This window comes from Solea solea, chromosome 8 (assembly GCF_958295425.1).
Source record: "Solea solea chromosome 8, fSolSol10.1, whole genome shotgun sequence".
In the NCBI taxonomy this organism is placed as follows: Eukaryota; Metazoa; Chordata; class Actinopteri; order Pleuronectiformes; family Soleidae; genus Solea; species Solea solea.
In genome coordinates, this window is record NC_081141.1 from 18,667,790 (window position 1) to 18,689,438 (window position 21,649).

At 40.1% G+C, this 21,649-nt stretch overlaps 1 long non-coding RNA gene across 1 annotated transcript in view; it reads left to right on the top strand.

Moving 5' to 3' along the window:
- LOC131464481 (uncharacterized) overlaps positions 1-20,973 on the top strand; it is a 76,260-nt gene extending 55,287 nt beyond the window's left edge. The window contains exons 2-3 of the long non-coding RNA XR_009241179.1: positions 6,700-6,865; positions 20,900-20,973. This is a non-coding gene — a long non-coding RNA (uncharacterized LOC131464481). The remainder of the gene's footprint in view (positions 1-6,699; positions 6,866-20,899) is intronic.
- Positions 20,974-21,649: the final 676 nt, after the last annotated feature.

A 21,649-nucleotide genomic window follows, 5' to 3' on the forward strand; every position in this document is an offset into this window, starting at 1 on the left:
CGTATGCAAATAACAGTATAACTGAGGTTGAACATTGGGTTCCAGATGCGTTTACTAAGTGTTCTTGGTGCAAATACAGCAGTAACAACAGATGGCCTGGCAAAATAAATAAAAACTGTATTTATTTATTTATTTTTCATAGGTTTGGTATTCAACACTATTTAGTTAAAAAACAAGGTTCTGTCCAAACCCTGTATATATTGTAGTTACCTCGTGCACACGCAGTATTTGAAAACTCGACTGCTTTCCATCTTCCTTTAAACTACTGATGTAGTGACTGATGTCAGTCTTTTGTTGTGAGAGAAGAACAGAAAAGACAGATGTGAGAGTCAGAAAAGGGGGTTGACCTTTTTGTTCCCTTTTTATTTTAAGTGTGTTAGAAGAGAAAATGCCACCTTTTACAGCCCGCAGACTGAAAGGAATGATTGACACAATTGCTCCGCTGATTATCCCTTGTTTCTAATAATTATTGTAATTTTCATGGCCCTGCAGTCCTCCTGTGATTGACAGAGTTCCATTCCGGCTCGGGGTCTGTCCTTTTCTCTTCTACTTTAAGAGTTGATGGGAGGTAGACGGAGGCCCAGTCCACATGACGTAGGCAGGTACTTTTGAAAACATAGCTGATGCCGTGCACACTCTGTGGGTTAGGTCTCTGAAAATTCTTGCTGCGGTGAACATGTTTGTAATGTCTATTTGAAGCGTGTATGTGTTGGCAGGGAAAACCGAGTTTTTGGCTTTGGCTTTTTGGCAATCTCTCTCTGTTTGTCGCCAGTGTGTCGTCACCGTTACACGTTTACATGTAGGTGAGTTGTGTAATGATGTCGGACGCAGCCAAACTTGAGCGAACTGGAAATACACATACACCGTTTATTTTTAGTTTGTGTTGTTTGCCTGTTGAGACCGATAGTGATGTTTTGTCTATCGCTCCGCTGATTGGCCAACGAGGCTTTACAATAACAGTCATATAACCACCTGTTGATTTGGCATGATTTTGACAGCACTCTACACTTTTGTGTGCACAGGAGTTAAAGGAGAAGGAGAAGAATTAAAACCCTAGTTTTCACAAATACCCACCCACAGCAGCCTAATGATGCTTTATGTGCATTGTATTTTAAATTTTTTTCTGTCTTTTACTTGCCAGAGTAAAAGCGACTAGGTAATAAGACAATGCACTTTTCTTTAGATGCGATTATAACACACCTTTAAATCAAACATTAACAATACACCAGTTTTCCATTTCATGTAACATATCTCATGCAACTCTGCCTTCCTCTTTTTATCACTGTTGTTGAGAATCAGGGAATCCAATCCACTTTACTCATATATTGTAGCACAGTGATTCCCCAACTGGGGTACAAAGTGACGAGTTTTAATTATGTTTTGAAACTGGCATACATACAGTCACGTGTGCCCACCCACATTGCTAAAAAAAAGCCAAAAAAGGGGGTCTACCCTGACTCTAAGAGATTTTATTTGATATGTAACGTATTTCCGGAATATATCTCACACCGGAGTATTAGTCGCATCTGTCAAAAATGACGTCATGAAGAGGAAAACAACACATAAGTTGCATCAGTCTATAAGTTGCATTTATTTTTGTGATGTCAAACGTGAGGGGGAATGCACGGAAACTGTCGACCTTAGCTTGGAAGTCCGGTGGCAGTTTCTGACACATCGTGGTCAGTGCTCTGATTGAACGGTGGTTGTGTTGCATGAAGCGATAGCACCAAGAACGCCGTGTGTGTGGCAGTAAGGGGTACATGGCTGGAGGTCAGTTGTCTGAAGAAAAGTTTGGGAACCACTGATATAGCACATTTAAAATACACATGGTTGCTAAAGTGCTGTTCACTGCTTGAAGACCCAATGCCCACCGTGAGCATGAAACGAATTGCGTCAACGCACGAAGCACGCGCTGCGCGTGCAGCCCAGTTTTTGGAACGGTACGCAAAGATTCTTCCCCATCGATAGGTGGAGTATATAAGCTCACCAAGCAAAAAAACTTAATTCAACAACAGAAGAAGTAGTCGCAGAGGACAGTCACCCGAGCCTCGACCTGGTGACCCTCGAACCGGCCAACACCCCGACTCCCCTGCCGCTCGAACCGGACATGTACTAGGGAGCTGTAGCATTGCTCTCTTCTTCTTTGGTAGGAATGCGTCCTATTCCCTGGGTCCAGACTTGTACCGCCACCCGATGGTTGAGTAGGATACTACAGGACCCTGATGCGTGAGTATACCGGGGTCCGTGAATGGTATATGAAGTATACCACTAAAATACACCAAAAGACAGACACAATTCTCATGCTGGGTTTAAAGCCAAGGAGTAATTGAGGAGTAATGCATTTTAAGACGAGACCTAAAAGTGTCCATGATTGGGGCCCTGGGGCCAGACATGGGTGGGTAACTCCTGGGCACTGAGAAGGCTCGGTCACCTCTGTTTTTGTTTTTTTTGCCGTGTTTTAAGAATGACAAGTAGAAGTTGATCTGCTGACCTCCGTGCCCTCGAGGGAAAGAGCTGTTGAGGTTAAACAACCTCTTGACTCTTCCTCTCATTAACCCCATCAAATCAATTTCACTCCCCCCTGCGCCCAGGAAGCCTGTGAGTAACAACCGTGACCTCTAATTTCACACGGGTGGTTACATGAAAGAGTGAATTACATTTTGATTGACTGTAATTAATAGAGGTCTTTGAGTTTGTGTCGATAGGGTTAAGACGAAGAGTTTGTGCACCATGCAAACACATACCATTTTTTTATTATCACTTAGTAAGAGTTAGTCGCTGACACTTGACACAGTCAGATTGGACCCGACGACGTCGACTGAATAAAGAAGACATTGTGTCTCCCGAAAATGTCGTGACCCACATTATCCAGATGGTGCTGATTCACATCGCTAAGCTCAGCTTTTGAGCTTCACAGCCAGATCCTTAGGATTCTGTCTGAAAATCAACAGACTGAGAGACCAGGCAGGATTTAGGAAGCACATAAAATCTGGGCAGCTTGTGTGCAAAGCTTGTATGAACTTAAGAACTCACTCAGTATCACTACACTGAGGTCACATTACCATGTGAACCCAAGAGACTTTAAAGCAGCGGTGTATGGAGGGAGACGAGAGACAATTCCCTGCCATAACTACAGTTTACTAACAAGTGCTCTGGTACATATTTGGAAACTACACTATGTTAGTTAATAAATTTGTCAAAATAGTATCACAAAGGGATGATGCATGATGCAAAGTCACTATCTGTCACTTCTTTTTCCCCCTCCTCAACGCTGGCATCGCACAGATCAGAGCATCCCTGCTGAGAATACTGCCCAAAGTCATTTGAAAAGTGGCTCATGTATTATCACTTTGACTTATAGGATTTGCGAGGAATCGATAATTTCCTTCATTACTTTATGACATTCCCCTGCAAGAATACAACATCACATTTTGATGCTGCCCTGCTGCCTCTATAGTGTGACAACAATGGAAGATATATCACTGACAGGCAGCAAGGCAGCAAACTTTGCTCATATAATTGGATAAAAATATCTTTAAAAATCTGTCTCTACTGTAGAATCAGTCGCTCTCAAAGGCATAAATCTACTACCTATGGATGCTACTGCAACAGAATCTTCGTGTCTGAGTAGTGTTTTGTTTGTCTTCCCCTCATCTCCTCCATCTTTACCTTCGTTATGTCTACATTTTCATAATCCATGTGTCTCGCCCCGGTGTTTTTTCTTCACGTTCTCACAGCCACTGTGCGATACTACATTCTGTCCTGTCAGTGTTTTTTTGCTTTATCTTCATTCTCTTCAACTCGTTTCATTTTTCATCTTCTGGCTTTGGTTTCTGGTGACAGATGGAGTCATGGTGGCATCATTCAAGGTAATGCTGACTAGAAGTGACAGGTGCACTGAGGGCATACTGGGCCACTCTATATATACACACACACACACACACTAGGGATGGGCATTGTTAATTATCATATTACTTCAATATTCATAATATTCACAATTCATACTGCTTATCAATCTGGTACTTTAACCTTATTGGTTCTTTTGTTACCTTTTCAGGTAACATTTTAAAATGAATGTTAAATGCTATTAAAAATAAAACATTTATTTACAGAACTTTTGTCATCTCTTTGTTCACAAGTGGGTCACCGTTGGCCCAGTGAACGGAGGTGTGTGATGATTCATTGTAGCTGCCATTCAACCAATTTAACCAAAAAAATATTGCAAATTCTGAAATCTATAATATGTAGATAAATATGTTAATGAATTAAATTTGGGTTAAATTCATTTAATAAATTAAATATATTTATATACTTGAAGAGGGTCTGTGCTCAGACTATCGATCAATGAATGAATGAATTTCATATTTATCTATTTTCTGTTTTGAATAACACTTTTAATGATTTAACTATTTCAGACAGACAGCTAATCCTTTAACTAGACTAATGGTAAAAATGAACTACCATTTGCATAGTTTATGGAGGGTTAATTGGAGGGTTCTGGGTAACATAACATAACATAACAGAGGTGGATGGGGACACAGGAGATGTGCTACGAGGTTGGCTGTTGAATACTGTGTATTTTTCCATCTGAATGCGAAGATTGCACATAACAACACGTTTGCAAGCAGAAATGAGGCGACGACTATTATCAACATCAATTCTGGTGAAATATATCCAGATTTTAACGTTTAACTCTCCGTTGCATCTCAGTCGGAGCAGGTCTGTCGCCATATGAGGAGGTGAATCAAAGTGTGTCCTCACAGCCTATGTGTACATGTACACACACACACACAATGTCTGCCTAATAATTTAACTGCTCACTGTAGTTATTTCTTATCTGTTTTGATGGATTGTCCACATTAAAAACCCACTCATGTAAATGTGAGAAGAGAAGAGAATGAAATTGTATTATTTATGATATTTAGCAAAGCTCAAAGGTACTGCCAGAGAAAAAAAAAGGTGTTTCTTCAGACTTGTTTATATACAACACACATAACAAGTCGAGCCTTCACCCCCTTGCTAATGATAGAAAAAGAAAAATCATGTTACCACTGTGAAAGTCAGTGTTACTGTTCCAGAACAATTACAAAATGGACAGAATATCAATATCAAGTGCACCTGGAGCGGGTATATTGGATATTAAATGATTATAAGTAAGATAAGTCAACCTTTTTTTAATTATTGGGTCTGCCCGATAGACCGTCTTGAGCTAATTAAAGTATTAAACTTCTACCACAGAAACGATGACTCTATCATCATTTCAGGGATCAAAGATTTGCTGTATTGTGATATTATCGTTATCGTTATACTTCATTACCTTACATTTCCCAACCGTATATGTTTAACAAATTTAATCTATGTGAAAAGGCCTTTTATCAGCTAGTTACCAGTTACAACTGAATTGACCTACTGCCAACATGTTAATTTTTTCCTATCAACCTTTCTACACTGCATTGGTAATGTAGTCGTCATCCATTCCAATGTTTCACTGTACAAATCATCTGTTGCCATTTAAATAGACACTGCTCAACCCCGGGGGGGATTCAGTCCTTGTATGGTGTGCTTCAACTTTCTTTTGCACTTGAATGAACACATGTTTTCCATGTTCACGGAGCCCAGTGTTGATTTGCATTGTTGTTGCCAGACGAGTGGCCCCTGCTTTTTTGTTAAAGGTTCTGACAGGGTGATTGGTGGAGCAGCATGGTTTCATAGGGTTTCTTTCCCCCTAGAAACACAATGTCAGAGCATATTTTGGACAAATATTTACAAGTATATAACTATGTAATATAATAATAAAGGGGCAAGGAGTGGCACCCACTGGTCTTCTGCTGCTGTGGCCCATCTGTTTGATGGCCTCTTCAAACCTTGCCTGTAGCGAGTTGGCCTTTTTTCTTTCTATCTTTTTGACCCCGTCTATCCATTCTCTTCTGACCATTCTCTAACCCTAGTGTTTGTTAGAATGTGCAAATCCCAGTAGAGCAACAGTTTGTGAAATACTTAGACCAGCCCATCTGGCATCAACAATCATGTCTAAATGAATTGAGTTGCCGCCTTGTCATTGGCTGATTAGATATTTGTGTTAACAAGCAGTTTAGTAAGTGTACCTAATGAAGTGGCTGGTGAATGCATTATAGGGAAGTGGTCTCTTTATATTTTGGTGTTTTATGGCAGTTGTCATTGGTAATGTCCCATTGCTGCCTCCTTCTGGATTTAATCAACCATTTTCAAGTGATCTCCATGGGAGCATGAGTGCTTTAACAGCCAATTTTAAGGGAGCAAAGGACATCAATTATTTACTTTAACTTGCAACATTTCTGTGCCATTGACAAGGAAATTGCTTCGTGTCATATATATACTACTTTAAAATTCAATTTTATGAGTAATAGATGAACAAAATAACCTTTCATAGTCTCATTTCAGAATGCCTGGTGCTTTCCCCCCAAAGTAATTACATATCACCTCTCAAAAAAGTGACAAAAACAAAACAATACATGATGGTGTGTTGACTGGTTGGTGACAAATCAAAGAAGTGATATTTACCCTGCCATAGACCGGCATATCATATACCACTTTATGCTTTTGTTTGTGTTATTTTGCTTTCACAACATTAAATGTAAATTTTTCTTAAAAAACAGTAAATATTGGATCATAATTTTCACAATAGCATCATCTCTGTGTTTACTTACTGTATGTTTGAAGTATCAAAGAAGGCAGCTCTCAGCCCCCCACCGCTGCCCCATCTGGCCCTTCTGTGTAACTCTCGACCGGAGTCGCTATGGATACTGCGACCCTCTGCCCGGGGTTTCTCATAATAGCCATGGCAATCAATTTGTCAGCTGACCAACTAGCCAAGCATCACAGCCCGGTGAGTACGTTTGCATTTGCTGACTTCATTGGCCCCTCAACAAGAATACGTTTTTAGTTAACCTGACCTTATCAAACAATAATGGAGGGCAGTATCGGGCAAACCCTATAATTTAGGCAAGGACGGGCATAAACTGGGCCATCCAGCTCAGCGTCGAGCACCTGTGTTGATATTCCACTTGGATGGAGTTAGCTGTTAATCTGACAGCCCTTTCTCTGTTGAGTCAGATTACTGTTCTGTCATCAGAGTTTCATGAGGAGATGCCATCTGCTCAGACAGATCTTACAAGATGGCTGTGGGATGACACTGAACACAGTGGGGGGGGGGGGGGCGGCACAGTGACAGGATCCTGTGAAAAACCATTGGTCTGGAAATTTTCATGGTTTCTAACATTTAATCATTAATTTTTAACCATATGCTGTATGCTGTTCGTCTGTTTTTATTTTTTGCATTGTTTATGTATCTATATCTGTTCATCGCAGAACTGTGGCTTACTAAGGGTGTACGTTGTCTGAATAAGAAATGCGATAAAGAGATATTGGTAAAATAAACGGGCACATATTATTGAACTGGTACTGCAATAGTATTAGTGATTGGTAGATTGGCTCTGATGTCACCTGTGAATGGATGCCCATAACGTACCAATTATTTGCTGTAATTTAGAGACCCACACACATGCGCGGATTAGCACTGATTAATATTTTCCTTATCAATCATGCATTAATTCACTCACCCGCAATCTACCTGATTTTAAACGGAAAATATACATTTTCAACCCTGATTTCATGGTAATGATTGGTGAGCACTTTGTTGGATTGAAAGATAAAAAAAAACCTATATTAATCCAACAACTTTTTCCCTCGACTTCATATCTATACACTACACATGTGCTGTCTTAAATCCTGACATTAACCCTTTAACACCTAAGCCTCAAAATGTCCATCTAGACATTGCTTTTGCTTATTTTAACCATAAAAGAGCCAGAAAATGTCCCGAGACTAAGTGCTTTTGTCCATTTTTCCAGAATAACTTTCAATATCTGGTAGTTATTTACAGTTTACTGTATGTTGAAATAGTGTATTAACAATTTACAATGAAGACAAAAACATGTTTAAAATAACATTTGTTTGAGTCTTTGTCTCAATGTCCGAAATCAGGCCAAAAAATAGAAACTATGTGCAGGTGTTTTTCCAACTCTCTCTGGTGACAAAAAAAGATGATAAGCCAGCTTCCTGCAACAGTTCGAGTGAAATTACTGCAATGCCCACACGTTGGCTTTGACGTGCAACTTCTCAGCTTTCAGAAACCGTTGGAATTTGTCCTATAGCACAAACCCCCCAAAAAAATCCCAAATATACAGTTTGTGGCAATGCAAAAGAGAAAATGAAATGAGAAATAAATTCATGAAACTTTTAGTTAAAATGGTCTTCATTTGCATGACTACAGGGTAATATACAAATAAAGACTTAAAACTCTTCTACTTCACCTGTAGCCCGTGTTCAGGCAAGAACACTGTCGTCAGCAAGTTCATAGTAAGAAACCATCTGCTTCGATCTCACAGGATTGTCAGGGAGATGCAAATACTGATGACTTCTATATAGTAAAGATAGCTCACCATGTGCTAACAGAGTATGAAAACACCACGCTTGGCTAAATGCGTACAAGCAGAATCGCGCTGTGAGATCATAATGAGGAGAGAGGGACTGAAAATGGAGTTTGGGCAAATGGAGTTGGAGCGACGGGAGAGAGAGAAACTGCTGACGGCATCGGATGGAAAGACAAATTGAATGAATGTTGCCAGACGAAAGGGAAGATGAAAGCATCACGCTAGACAAAGGAACAAAAGGGGGGGAACAGTGAGAGAGATGCAAAGTGACTGACGGAATGACAGAAGGGTGAAGGAAGCGGAGACTAAAATGGAAAACGGATGGACCGAAAAATGAACTGCTGCCATATGAACAACAGCGAGATTTATAGAATTACAGTCAGTGCATGGATTAGAGACAGAAGCTAAGCTCACCTGAAATAAAAAAAAACATAGAAAATTGTTAGTAATAAGTGGGAAGAAAAGATTTGTATTCTCACGCTTGACTGTGATGAATTGTGCCCCCATTTAATCAGGAGATTAGCCAACACACACGGACACACACTCACACACTGTTTGCATTGATGAGTTTGGTGGTCAGGCGTTTGGCTTCCCCATGACAGACTAATAGAACTTCCCATTAAAGCCAGCCCTCTTCTCACAATGGCAAACAGTCCCTTTAATTACTCAAAGATTTCCTCTAAATATGGTGCCTGTCGGAGTCTCTAATGACTCTGACTGGAACATTACAGAGGTCATCATCATCATCATCAAAGCCCATTTGTCTTCCCTGTGTGCTTGGAAAAAAATGGAAATGCTCTTTTCCAGAGAAAAATAATAGTGCAGGACTGTCATGATAATTCACACATTCAACAAACATCCAGCTAAATGGATTTTTATTTATCTATGTATCTACATGCATTTTTTTTCCTTTCATAAATACACATCCCACCATCCGCGTTAGCCATTTGTCCAGTCTCGTCATTCTTAAAACCCCTTGTAAATAACTTACCTGTGCGTATCAAGCTGTGCTAAACAGCGTCATTTGCATAAATAAGGTGATTAAGGCTTAGCGGCGTTGCACTGAATCGGTCGCTGTTAACTGATGCAAAGTGCAAAGCATTTTAATTCCCCTAAATGCTTGTAATCTTATTACCATATATAGGATGTCTGTCGCAATTATGTGAACAATTACCAGAAACAAACGCTACGGAGGTGCAGCGAGCTCACTGGAACGAAAAAAGGCAGCTGCTCTCGTTTTGTTTTTCCGCCCAAAGTTGTGATTCAAGGCCCGCTCTGTTCCCTCTGTAAATCTTATCATAATGCGTGAAGTCTTGCAAAGCGGCGTTAAAGACAATAACACAAGGCAACCAGTGTGTTTTCAAGGTTTAGGTCAAAGTAGTCACTTCTACACTTAATTAATAAATAGATGGTTGAAGGCCCTTGCAGTCACAGTGGGTGAATAGAAATAGGTGATGAATTCCGCCTTTTTTCTCAATGTGGTGCTGGTCATTTGTACGTGGAGACAAAAAGAAAATTGCTCATTAACCTTTCCATGAATACTCACAGACACAGGGTGAGTAGAACAAACCATACCTGTTAAACCCTGTGAAAAATTAAATGAACAGGCCTTGTGGTTGTTATCATGCCTAAGCCGAATGTTGAATCAGGGTTCAGAAAACAACCAGCTGGGTTGTTCTATGTTGTGGCATCAATAGAATTAAGACTCCCTGCTTGTTTGTCTTTTGTACACCATCACATGCAGGGATTACACTCAGCCATGGACCCAGGTGCTCTGGCCCTGGTCCCACCTTTTTGCCTCATTATGTTCTTTTTCAGTCTTTGTTCTCTTGTCCGTGTGTTTTCTGGAAAAACGTGCTTTGGTGCACCCATTCTTTTTCTTGTTTCTTACTTCACTTTAACACCTAAGCCGCAAAATGTCCGTCTGGACTTTTTTTAAGTGCTTTTGCCCATTTTCCCAAAATAACTTTTCAATGTCTGGCAGTTCTCAATTTACTGCATGTTAAAAGAGTGTATGAGTGTATGATTTAAATTTGAAGAAAAACTGTTTCATTAAAAATACACTGTATTTGTACATGTACACCAGCTTCTGCATGTTTAATTTGACATTTATGAATGAAAACCGTGTAAAACATATTAATAGTAACATTTGTTTGAGCTTTTTCTCAATGTCAAGAAACAGGCGAAAAAAATGGAAACTATGTAAACAAGTTTTTCCAACTCTCTCCTCTCTGGTGACAAAGACGCTGATTCACCAGCTTCCTGCATCAGCGTGAGTGAAATTACTGTAGTCACCACATGGAATTTTTACTATTGCACAAACTGTAGTCGCGTAATTACGGTAATGCAAAGTACAAATGTGTCGTCTGCGATATGCTTGGTGTTAAAGGGTTGAAATCAGGTGTGTTTTTATATAGTTTATGCCCTTTTATTTGCTTCTCCATGAAGCATCAGCTGGTTCTTATGTTAAACCGGTGGTTCATCTTCCAGATGGCAAAAATCAGCACTGACTGACAAGAACAACACAAAGCCTGATTTTTTTTTTAACTCCTCATAAAACCATCCATCCATAAAGTATCACTAGGATGTGTGAGTGGTAAAGCAGCCTCCCATAATTTAAAATATACACACAGTGCTAGATTACAACAACATAATTGTCATGAATTTAATCATTGACCATTGTCCAAATGTAATCCAACACATATGCCTAATTTCACCATTGATAATGTTTATTAATGCATTATTGTGTCAAACTATTGTCATAACAAGATCTTTGCTTATTTAAAAAGTGACACATTATTCCAAGAAGTAATATTTTCACACCACAAAAGAAAGTGTGGTGTTCCTGTGATACTGCAGCGTGTGGTATGGGATGTTTAAGTCACCCCCCTCCCTTACATTCACACAGAATCTTAATCAACCTCTTCTGTCTGCCCAATTTTTCAAGAAACAATTCAACTATAAAATCCATTTTCATCGCCAGACAATATTTATTCATGACACACCGGTAGGTGTGCGCACTCTGTGAATGCATTACACATTGTCTCTTGTCTCGCTCGTCTGTCTGTCTCCGAGACAGGAAAATATGGGGAAAGAGAGGGGTCAAGACAGGGAGAGGGAGACGGAGACAGAGGTCTGGGACACCTTCTGTCATTATATTGCGTCTGCCAAGACCTTCTCCTCATGGGAGCTCCCTCGGCATGGGGCTTGGCACCACTTCTGACTCCACACTGATTACAAATGAAAACAGAGTGTTTATTCTGTTCTCCTTGCGTCTCCTTGTGTCTTTCAAAAATGTTGTCACAAGTTAACATATTTAAATTCTTTGCTGTGTGTGTGTGTGTGTATTTCCAGGGTTCACCTAGGTCTTGTGAATATTCACTTCATCAGGTACACTCGTCCAACCGTTGTCAATGCAGATATCACATGACAACCTGCTGAAATTTGGACTAAGCATCAGAATGAGGGAAGACAAGTGATTTAAATGACTTTGAATGTGGCGTGGTTGCTGGTGCCAGACACGCTGATCTGAGTATTTCAGAAGCTGCTGTGCTGGGTCCAGAAAAGACAAAAATATCTAGTGAGCAGCAGTTCTCTGGGCATCATGCCTTGTTGATGCCAGTGGTCAGAGAATAATGGCCCGACTGGTTTGAAATGATAAAAAGGCAACAATTAGTCAAATAACCACTTGTTTGCAACCACAGTATGCAAAAGACCATCACATTGAGGCAAATGAGCAGAAGAGAACCCAACTTTAGTCACTGTTTTGGTTCCCTAATTAGGTGGAGTGTGGATATGCTTGAGTTAATTAATTTGAAAAAAAAAGTGATGATGAATCTTATGATAAATCTATGGAGGTCAGCATTTCTAACATTTCTATTGATGAACATAATCTAAGGTTTTAGCCCCATAGATACTGATGTCTACTAAACCTGGATGAGTTTTATTTATGTTCTTTATTTCGGCCTCCATCTGACCTTTCTACTTTATTACTGTAGACCTTTTGTCATTTTCTTTGCCTAGCTAACACCAGTGTATTGGATTTGTTTCCTATCATATTAAATATCACCTCAGTGGACACAATTTTCACAGTCACACTAACCCTAACCACAACACAAGTTATTTATAATGTTACATCAAACACGATTGTTTATTTTTCTATTCTGCTCTGTTCTTACATGCTGTAGGGATATTATTTTAGCCAAATGAGATGACTAAAAAACACACACATACACAATTCACTCTATATTTATGTGATGTGAAACAAATTTCAGCAGCATCAGGGAGAGATAGTTTTTATGGACGTGTTTATGGCTCATTGACATCCTGTCACTATGTTTATGACTCATTGTGCCCGTCACACCACTAAACAGCCTGACTCCCTCAAGGGCATCAGTACCAATCAATATAGACAGAACCAGACTTTAATAATCCAGCAAGACATATTCTCTGAGGCTTATTGCTGGGTCACAACTCACTCCACTGCACAAGAGACAAGCACTCAATTTTATTTGCATAATGGTGACAATACATGGGTGGAGCTGAAGGGCCACGTGGCCACGTTGCATAAAGGCAGCATTTACTGAAGCAAACAAGGTTGTATTAAAAGCAATGTTATAGTCGCAAAAACAGTCAGATGTTCACATCTTGCTTGGTCATGATAATTGTGTGGAGGCCAGTGAGGGTAGAACAGAGCAGGGTCTTGCCAGGATTTTATTTTAGCGTAGGGAAGGGAGTGCAGCGACCATGCAGGGGGTTGGTGAGGTGAAAATTGTCTAACCAAAGGGGAACATTGTTCTTTTTACTCTATATATTCTTGATGGGTAATTTTTATACCTTTGTGTCTTGGCAGTGTCTAACCTTCACAAAGGATGTGCCAGAACTGCCTAATTAACTCTTAAGTTTGTTTCTTTTACCTCGATAAAAATAGTTTTTAGTTAAGGATGGCGTGCGGAGTTACGGCGGAGCGATAGACACATTTAAGTAGAGAACGGGGCGATACATGCTTTCGAAAGTTGTGATACCAAAAGCCATGATTAGTTCTTGGAATCTAATGGAAAGTGTGATGCCACTGGGGATGGTTTCCATGGGCTTGGCAGTTGCTATGCAGTGATTGACATCGCAACGCCTTTGTTCTGCTCGCTCGTGGGGGAAACTTAGGGTGGGAGATGTTACGTGCTGCTAATGTTGTGAGTTTTGCGACTGAATGTTGATGGTATTCCTGCCGATGTGTGCGCGATCTATAGCAATTTTAAATGAACGCTCCAAGAAATGCGATATCCCTGCACGGTTCATTACAGACGGTGCTCACGTTGCCCGAGACCAGACAGAGTGTCACCACGCCTGCCAATCGCAGAGGGCGGCAAACTTTCAAAGAGACTTTAATACTCCCCACATTTATTAACATTTGATCTGGCATTATTACAAGTAAAAACAGTCAAAATACCATTACCATAACCTAAAAATGAGTGCAACATCCTCAATATATGGCTAAATACCATGCGCTAGCTAGAACCCTGCAGACACACATGAGTGAGAGCTTTTCCAAGAACCAAGTCAAACGAATATTCTGTGACATGCTTTTCCTTTCAAGATATTCATGCTACCTTCCCACATGTATACACAAGCCTCTTCAACTGGCCTTGGGCTCAGTATGTTGATAGTAATGTGTGAACAACAGCTTGAATCATGTAACACACACACTTATTTCCAGAACTCACCAGGTCGTTCGTCTTCCTCGTTCCTACTCTCTACCAGTCCCGCTCCTCCTTTATGCAGCCTCGTTCACACGTTCAAGAACTGTCATTCATTTCTGAGTACAACATCGAGATGTTGGAAGAAACTCAACACTGGTTGGATTTTGTGACATCTTGTTGCAAGAATTTATTCAAGTTTAAATATTTCAGCTGGGAGAGGCTGACGTAAACGACATGCAATTCACCTCTATTTATTGATTAGTCTTTAAGGTGGAACGTTTACACACAAATCCCTTTTATGCAACATGTATTTTTTTATTTGAGGAAAATAAAAGCATTAATGTCATTTTCAACTTGAATCGCTTGCCTTTCTTTTCTTTTTTTGACACCACAGTGATTGTTGGTGCTGATGGCATGCTATGCTAAAACACAGTGATATGGCATTGTGACAACTGTGATCTAGCTTTGATTCCAGTAACTGCTTGCCCAGTAGGGTGAAAATGGGCCTCAGCTCAGCCTTGTCAAACAACAAAAAGCACTTAGTGGGAATGCTTATGAATAAAAATGTCAAGGAAGGAGGCAGGCTGCTCCAAAACAAGCTTTTGACAAGCTGGCACTCTGCCATTTTGATTATCTAAATTCACTGCTAAAGACCAATGGAATATAGGAGAAACTATCATGTAAACCATTTTGGCAGCTACAAGCAATGTAACAGTTGTCTATTTGTCCAGTAATGGCTTCTCTACCTCCTGTCAATTTGACCTTATTGAAACCTTATCAACTAAGTGTGTGTCAAGTTGTGATTTTTGAGCTCTGGATGACCAGGAGGAGGAGAAAAGCTTTCTCTGCAAAAGGTTTCATCATTTTCTTAGCCTCAAAAAAAATGGAAATGTTTCAACAATGCACTGACCACACCTCAGTACAAGACCACAAGAGCATATAATATTTTAACTGCACAGGTATGTCGGGGAAAAGTAGGGAACTGCGTCGGAAAAAGAAAATTGCATGATGTAAGTTCGGGCATGTCGATAGTCATGTCAAATTCTGGGTGCTGCAACAGAAACCATGGTTTAATTTCACGGCAGCAGACAACTGTCTTTCACCACAGGTGCTGGTGCTTCACACTTTAAAAAAATGATTTGCTTCTGATTGATTTGTGATGCTCAACACACTTGTACTTTGCCCATTCTGCTTTTACTATCCATCAATGCTTTAGTTACAAAGGTATTCTTCAGGAAAAGTGACGAGCCGAGAAAAATGCACAGAGCTAAGTGCTAAACAAAGTCTTCACCATCTAATGCTCACTGCACACATTAAACAACCTTATGTCTTACAAACGGTTGACTCTGCACTTCTTCAGAAAACTATTTGTTGCCTCCAGTCTCATTTTGCCTCTCCTGGGTCATTTTCCTTTTCCTTCTAGCGTGAGTGGGCAGACTTTTGCAAGTCTCTTTTTTCTCATATGAGAGAATGTGCAGGGGAAGAGGTTGCTGATGAAAAAAAACAAGACCTCAAATATTGTTTTAGCTGCTCTCTGTTGGAGGGTTAAAGATCAGTGAAAGTTGGACTATTCTTGTCTAAGGGCCCATGCAGAGGATGGTTAGAATCACTGGCCCAGTTCAGAGACGTGAATGATTAAGAATTCAAACAATTAAGAATTTATAAATTAACCGATAGTTATGTTTGTTTGATTGTGTAATTTCTATGGACCTCAGATACTGTGCAGTTAACACACACCAACCAAAGCACTCACCTAATTGAGGAAGTCAACGAACATGGAAACAAATGAGTCTTGGATGAAGCGTCCTCTGGGATATTGTGCTGTGACTCGGGAGAACAGATGTAGCGCTATGCCATATGGACCACTACTATTCAAATATATCTAACAATGATGAAACGGAAGCAAACATTTCCCTCAGTAAAAGACTGATGTAAACCGCTTTGACTAGTGAAAAGCAAATGCTATGTTTTCCTCAGGTTAGCAAAGTAACATCTGTGTGTCTCATGGACATCCCTGTTATCGGAGAGAGTTTTCCCTGCTGCCTGACGTAATGACAGAAAATTGGAGCTGCATGGTGAAGGAACAGCAGCTACGGCGATCAGTCCAGGGCGTACCCCGCCTTTCGCCCTATGTCAGCTGAGATTGGCACAGCACACTGCGCGACTTCCGCTGAATGACCGTCCAATCACAGACAAGATTCTCCAGCACATCACACGATTGTGACGTCAGTTTCTTAGTACCATAATTTGGAACTGCCTGATATCGTAAGTGAAAGTTATCTTGGAAAAATTAGCAGAAGGGGGTTCAAGCACTCACTCGTTGAAAATTATTTGACAGTTCTACAGCCGTAAAATCAATATAAATACAGGCGGCCTGATTATCGTGATGGTCATATGAGGGTTAAACACACAGGCATGCAGACATGAGAGCTTCATGTGCTTTGCATTCTATTGTCAGAGAATCATTTCCAATATCAGATGATCACATTTGTGTGATCGTGATTAAAATACCATAGTGAAGACGGCTGAATGTCCAGGTTTATTTTTAAGTCGTATAATTCACTTCTGGAACTTTTTCATAGGTGCTTCTGTATGTTTTCAGCCATACTCCAACCTGTTTGAAGTCATCTCACTATAATAGCACAATGTTGTTATTGCCTCATCTGTCTTGACCAGTGTTGATTGCTTGAAGACAGCAAGGGAAGCTCAGCTTCCTCTAAAATGTAGTCAAATTTGTACTCTCTTGTATTTACATTTCAATGCTAAACATGCACTAGAACGCGCTTAGAACATGTCACTAGTTCATTCACGATCAGCTGTTTATCACAGATGGCTCATCGTCTTATGTGGTTTTTTATTCCAGTAGCAGCCTCCGCATTAAAACCACTTGAAGCTCAGCTTCAACTGTTCTCTATGGGACGACACAGAATAAGGGTGAGACGGCGATTTGACAAATGTGGCAAAAACGTCACTTCCAAGGAACCTCAGCTTCTCGTAGTCAATGGAGCAGTGGGCTGGCGTGGACGCTGGGCTTCTGCATGATTATTAGAGGAACTGACTGAAAGGCGGAACCAGTTATTGATTGACAGCGTTGCATAAACATGCACAACAGCAGAGGCTTTTCTGCCTCAGCCCTGTGTGGATTTTGCGAGGGAAGTCTGTAGACAAATAGCTGGTCGTTATGTGTTTTGCTCGGTGACGGACCATTTTCATACCACCATGCACCGTACATATAAAAATATAAATTATAAAAAATATACACATAAAAACACTGTTATAGCATTTCAGTTTTACATAATTATCGCATTTCCTTGCTCTAGTTGTTTGTTTACAGAATTCATGTATAAATAACTGGGCCTGAAATGAGCTTCCCCTGTTTCAAAGACCAGCAAATATAAAATGAATCACTGAATGTTGCCGAGTGACACACGATCTTAACACTGCCAGTGTTAAGATCGTGTGGAGCCGAGATGCTTGATCAGAATTATAATAATATAGTTTGGGTGCAGCAGACATTTGTTTATATTTAAAAGTTAAGGAAATTCAAGTTTTAAAATTCTCAATCCCAGTCCTGTTACACCCAGAACGCTTGAGTGAAGTGTCAGGTTGGATAAGAGGCCTGTCATCTGTCAGCTACGGGCTTGTGTGAAGGTGTATCAACAATTTTTGTCATAACATGAGTGGACATGCCCCCACATTGCTGTGTTGAAAAGATGAGAATCTGAAGCAATGTCCTGACCGTGGCAAACTGCCAGTCTCGTGACCCATGGGGTCATCTTAATCTTACCATGTGCTGTCATCTCGCTGCCACACTGTCACGCTGTGGAGGACCAAGTTATCTTTCATATCTTAGAAAAAAAATGGTCCCCTCTTCACCCTGATGGTCTTCAGAGATGTCTGTGTTATATGAAGATGACTGGCTATGCTGTGGATTGTTCTTTTCATAACCTGTATCTGCAGGTATCTCCTTTTGCACTAGTTTAATCTTCTCTTGTTCCTCTTGGACATCACTGAGGTCAACACCAACTGGTCATTGAGGTGTACTCTCACAGTATTGAAGTCCTGGCATGGGCTGCACATTTGTACCTCTACACAAATGACTTATTTCATCTGAAATGAAACTTTATCTACACCGAAATAACTGAAACATCAAGACAAATAATAAAACAATACGTGATGCAACATTAAAAGTTATGATAGGTAGGAATTATGCATTGAAATATAAGACATGTCATTTCAAATTGTTGTATTTACATTAGCCAACATACAGTATTTCCAACACTCTTTAAATCCATAGATTTATTTCCACTGAAGGTAACCGTCCGTTTCATTGACGACATCCACTTTGCAGGGCTGCAGCGCTTTTACATACAGCTTGTATTTGAAATTGCAATAAATCATCGTCTTTTAAATGTTCTAAATTCTTCTCTGTGCTCAATAAAATGCTCGGACACTCACTCAGTGTGAAGCCAAGCATCCACTGATGCTGCAAATACAGTATAATGGAGACAGGGGGGAACAGAGTGCTTTTACTTTGAAATGAGTACTGGACGTGTCGTGCTTGTGACCTATGCAAAAGATAAAGGCATTGGCGAGCCGTTGCAGCAGTGGTCACAGTTGAAGTGAGGTTCGGAGAGAGGAGTCATTTGGTCGGTGTTAATATAACTGATTGTTTTGTGGCAAATGCAACCTAAAAACAGCTGGAATATAAAGCTACGTTGGGACAAAAAGACTGAATGGATCTTATCAGTCACTTAATCAGGAAGTGAGCCAAAGCCCATGATCCTACGCTGCTCCCTGAAGTCAGGAGATTTCTTCTGATTTTGTTTTGTTTGAGAGAGTAAAGCACAAATAGCACAAATTACATTCTGCATGTCTTAAAAAACAGCACTGTCCTCATGTTTGACCTGTAATAATTGAGGTCAAGTGCAGACCTCCAACAAAGAGAAACACGGAGTCTTTTCTGTTCTGTGGTGTGAATACACACAATGCCTGTAGTTCCACAAAGTGGTTATAATGACATCATTTTTGTTATTTTCATTCTCTAGGAATTTGTAACTTATGTACTTATTAGTGTTTTTATGAATCTTAATTTGTTTTGACAAATGTAGTACTGACTGTGACACATTTGTTGTTATTTGTTTGCTAGCACACTGGAGTAAATTTTTTTTAATTCTTCTTTGACACAGGCAGAGCAGGCGAAAGTACACTCATTGGCCACTTTATTAGGTACACCTGTCCATTGGGTCCACATCACACCCAATGAGCTGACCAGTGCGGGTATACGTTAGGTGTAGGGGCATTGGTTATGCTATTGATCAAATATTATTAATACGCACCTCTTCCAGAACAGGATTTTATCAGTCTGAAACAGGGTATTCAACAAGGTTTTGTAGTAAATAGAATTTAGTTAATTTGAAACGGTGCGGAACAAAATTAAAATAAAGGTTTATGACAGGAATATGAAAACATTCTTGCACAAAGCCAAGTGCATTAGATTACTGAGAAACGTGTTATCCTAGGTGGGGAAAAATAAATTAAAGAGTCAAGTAGCCTTCTCATTTTGCATAAGTTATAAATCATGACAGTCATCGGTGTCGATGATGTTAAAATACTAATGAAATATTGTGTGGAAAACTGAATAAACAAAGGATTTTACGTGCTAAGAGATAAGACTGTTTCAGCAGTTCAGAGCCCAACGAGCAGAGCCATTTGTTTGGAATTTTATTTGATGTCTCATAAAACCAAACAACTTCCAGTAATCATGTTTTCCCTGATGTGACGGCCACATGATTCGGACCTCCATCAAGGACAGATTGGTTGCCTTGTGAATGTCAGATTCTGTTTTCCCAGGATTGCATCTTTATATTCTGGTACTTTTTTTTTTCTCTGTGTTTATCTGCCTGCCTCTCGCTCTTTCAAAATGTCTTTCCATCACCTCATCTCTTCATCAGTCTGTCTTTTCTCTCTTCCTCTCTTTCTCTCACATACACCCACCTTCACTTTTTTCCTCTCCTCTCCTCTCCTCTCTCTATCAGTCAAACCTTGGCAGGGCCATGGACTGGTAGTGAGGTGAGGTAATTGAATTTCACTCCTGGAGTGACTCAACATCAACACAAACAATTCAGACATATCCAGGTGTAATGAACAGAATCACAATTAAGTAAAATCAGGCCGTACCTAAGCCAACAGGCTACCCAGCTCCGAGTACAGGCTTTGGTCGTCTCCCGCCTTGACTACTGCAATGCCCGGTCCAGAACTCAGATCTGGTCTTGTCACCCCTCTATTAATTGAGCTCTACTGGCTACCTGTAGCCGTCCCCATCAAAGTATTGTCGTCTAGCGGTGCCAACACAAGACAATCCAGACTCTTTTGCTGTGTAGTTCCACGCTGGTGGAATGTCCTACCGAGCGCTACCAGAATAGGTTAGCGTCCCTGTCTATCTTCAAGAAGCTCTTGAAGACCAAGCTCTTCCAAGAGCATCTTTTGTCCTCGCACTTACCTTACAGTCCCCCTGCACAGTCCACTGTTCCTATCTAGTGGAGTTCTTTCCAAGACTTCTTTGATGTGCCTTTTTCCTCTTTTGTAAATCGATTTGGATCCAAAGCGTCTGCTAAATGCTTACATGTAAAGTACAGGGAGCGAAGACGCTTAAAGTCTGGAGTCACAAAACTGGAGGAAATACCGTAAATAACTCTGTGTTGTCTAATTTTACATTCTATGTATTTACAGGTCCTCAGACTGATATGCTCTTGATGGTGCTCCTCTTTAAGTTTGGATCCAGCAGTGTTGGAAGGCAAGGCAAGGCAAGGCAATTTTATTTGTATAGCACATTATCATACACAGGGGTCATTCAGTGTACTTAACAGAAATAAAGGAGCACAAAGAAGCACACATAAATATTAATATTTAAAGAGTGGATGCACAGGGGTTTTTCCAGTATGCTTAAGTGCATAATGCAAAAATTACCCAATTTACCAAACTATCACAGATACTGCAAGAGGGGGTTCAAACAGAATACAACAGCAATAAACTCCATAGATACTGTAGATATGATCAATCCAATTATTATCTCAATTCTCTCTGACAAAAAGTAGGGTCAACTTCTTAATTCAAGAAAAGGCTGTCACTGCTAGGACATGACTAATAACTATTCAGGGATTTAAATATGTATTATTTGTCACATTATGTTCTTCTTACTTGGGAAAGCGTAAAACCTGATGATGTAATGCATCACAAATATAAGGAAAAAAACATTTCTCTGCCACACACTGAAGCATGGATCCTATCAACAGTGGTGTTGAATTAATATTGTTATCCTTGTTGGGACAGAACATCAGACTTGTGTGTTATTATTGCTCATTTATTTGAGTAACTTTGCATAAGATTGAACTACTTTAATCATCATAATCAGAATGTGTCAACACAAAAGGTTCATTTTTACCTACCTTCATACCTTGTGTGTCTGCATTTGGGATGTAA